This window comes from Myotis myotis, unplaced genomic scaffold (genome assembly GCF_014108235.1).
Source record: "Myotis myotis isolate mMyoMyo1 unplaced genomic scaffold, mMyoMyo1.p scaffold_m19_p_3, whole genome shotgun sequence".
NCBI lineage: Eukaryota > Metazoa > Chordata > Mammalia > Chiroptera > Vespertilionidae > Myotis > Myotis myotis.
Genome location: NW_023416335.1, coordinates 115,116,384 through 115,119,608, shown reverse-complemented (window position 1 = coordinate 115,119,608; position 3,225 = coordinate 115,116,384). Strand labels below are relative to the sequence as shown.

Here is a 3,225-nt window from a genome sequence, read left to right as displayed (position 1 = left end):
CCTCCAATTCTGGGACGTGCTAAGCCAAACAAATGTCCAGGGAACTATATAAAGAATTGTTATACTTCTTTTCCAAATATTTCCTTTTTTCATTCTGACTTTTCCCTCGTTGTTTTATCAATGTTATAATACACAACATAGTGTCTTGTGCTTAGCAGGTGCTCAGTAAATAGGAAATGACTCATTAAAAGAATATACAAATAAATGAATTTAATATAACTAACATCTCCTTCTTCCATCTTATTGTTTATGCTTCTCACTGTTTTCATTATCAATTTATAATTTTTTCAACATATTTGCTTCCTTCTTTCTTTTCTCTCCCTTATGCCATTATCCATGGATTTCTTTATGCTTTTTATTTTATCCACCACTTTTTCTTTCTGATCCTCATTAATATAGCTTCTGACTAAACTTAGGAGACCTGCAATTCTGGCTGTTACAAAAGTGTTTTCAAACAACTTTGTATTTGTATAGCACACTATCATTAATCTCAGAAAGAGGAAATATATACATATTGATAATATAACTAACAAACCAGAATGTAGACTACTCCATGGGACAAACAAACCTGTTTTCTTCAACAAATAAATTGTAAGATTAAAAGTAAACAAAGAGATTGAAGGGCAATATCTACTATAGATTAATAAAACCATTAGAAACATATCAACCAATCATAATTTATAAACTTCTTTGTATTTTAGTATAAACAAACAAAACTATAAAATAAAAACATTTAAAAGACTTATGAGACAATTGTAACTTTGAACACAAACTAGATATTTAATGATATTAAGGAATAATTGCTATTTTTATTGCAGTATGATTGACATACATTATATTAGTTACAGGTGTACAACATAATGATTCAGTATTTATATACAATGCAAAATTATCAACACCATAAGTCCAGTTAAAATTCATCACATACGTAGTTACAAAAATTTGTTTCTTGTAGGTAATGAGAACTTTAAGATCTACTATCTTGGCTACTCAAAAATGCAATATAGTATTATAAGTTATAGTCACCATGCTGTATATTATAATCCCAAGTCTTACTCATTTTATAATTGGAAATTTGTACCTTTTTATCCCCTTCTCCCATTTTGCCCACATCCACCCCCAGTTCAGGCAAACATCCATTCATGTTGTCACAAATGCCAAGATTTGCTTCTTTTTATGGCTGAATAATATTTCATTATATATATTCCATATATATCACATCTTCTTTATCCATTCATCCATTCATGGACATTTATTTTTTTATTTTTTTTTATTTTTTTTATTGCTTAAAGTATTACAAAGGGTATTACATATGTGTCCATTTTATCCCCCCGCCCTAGACAGTCCCCTAGCCCCCCCTATCCCCCAATGTCTTCATTCATGGACATTTAGATTGCTTCCATATCTTGGCTATCCTACATAATAAAAGCATAGTATGCAAATTGTCTCCTCGACCAGAGTTCTTCTGGGAGTTTGACCGGGGGCAGGGCCAGGGCCGGTCGGGGGAAGGGATGGAGTACCCTGCTGGCGGCCTGCAGCCTCTAGGGTCCCTACCAGTGCATGAATTTCATGCACTGGGCCTCTAGTTGTAAATAATGCTACAATGAGCATGAGGGTGGGTGTATCTTTTCAAATTAGTGTTTTTGTTTTCTTTGGATACATACCCAGAAATGGGATTGCTTAGTAATATGGTAATTCTATTTTTATTTTGTAGGACCTCCATACTGTTTTCCATAATGGCTGCACTAAGCTACATTCCCACCAACAATGCACAAGGGTTCCCTAACCTCATCAACACTTTTGTGTGCAAACAGCAATGTTTAGTTATACAATCAACATTTTTTATTTCTTATCTTTTTTAAAATAACATTTTATTTTTCAAAATGCACAGCTGGTGAGACCTGTTGTTCATACATCATCACCAGCAGTTGGGGCATCCCCACCTTCGGTATTTCTGGCGTAAATTACTTGAGCTCTAGGCTTGGAAACTTGCCCTGGCCAAGGAGCCACAAATCTTCCATCTTTTAGAGACAATGGCTGGGGTTATAAGCTTGTAGCTGGGAACTTCCTTACAGAGCTTGTCATATGTTGCTTTGTCAAACAAGACCAGTTTATTGAGCTTGTCCCGAACTTTGTCTTTGGACCACTTCTTCTTTTTGGCCTGGCCCCCAGATTTGTTCACTGGATCTTTGTCTTTCTTGGCCAACTTTCCAGTATCTTTCTGCTTATCGTCGTCCTTGGGTGGCATAGGGAAACTCGGAGAGCAGGTCCTACCATTACTACCTCGGTAAGATCTTAGGCAAAAGGGCTATTTCTTGTCTTTTTATAATAGCCATTCTGACAGGTGTGAGGTAATGTCTCATAGTAGTTTTAATTTGCATTTGGCCCTAGCTGGCTTGACTCAGTGGATAGAGCGTCAGGTTCGATTCCAGTCGAGGGTACATGCTTGGGTTGCAGGCTCCATCCCCAGTGGCGGGCGTGCCGGAGGCAGCTGACCAATATTTCTCTCTCATCATTGATGTTTCTGTCTCTCCCACTCCTTCCTCTCTGAAATCAATAAAAAATATACATATATTTAATTTGCATTTGCCTGATGATTTGTGATATTGATTTGTGATATTGAGTACCTTTTCATATGTCTGTTGGCCATCTATATGTCCTCTTTGGAGAAGTGTCTATTCACGTCTTTTGCCCATTTTTAAATTAGATTGTTTGATTTTTTACTATTGAGTTGTTTGAGTTCTTTATATATTTTGGATATTAACTTTTTTATCAGATATATGATTTCCAAATATTTTTTTCCCTATTCAGTAGATTGTCTTTTCATTTTGTTTATGGTTTCCTTGGCTGCACAGAGGTTCTGTTTTTAAGGTATGATAATGGTAAAAGTGCCCATATCTTTTAATGATACACTCTAAAATATTTAGAAATAAATGTATATGATATTTGGCATTTTATTTAGAATATTGGGGAAATGTAAATGAAGCAAGATAGGCAGTGAGTTTATCAGTATTATGTCTGGGTGATGAGTACAAGGACTTTGTTAGACCATTTGTCTTTTGAATGTCCTTAAAATTTGTCATAATAAAAAGTAAAACATAAAATAATTGTTTATTGCAAATAAGTGTAATTATAGAAAATTTGAGAAATGTAGAAGAGTAAGAAAAAGGAAAAAAAATGCCCTTAATGCCCTAGCTGGTTTGGCTCAGTGGATAGACAGTTGGC

The 3,225-nt window shown here is 34.8% G+C and overlaps 1 pseudogene; it reads right to left on the bottom strand.

Moving 5' to 3' along the window:
- Window positions 1-1,908: 1,908 nt before the first annotated feature.
- Window positions 1,909-2,248, bottom strand: LOC118650557 (annotated as a pseudogene).
- Window positions 2,249-3,225: the final 977 nt, after the last annotated feature.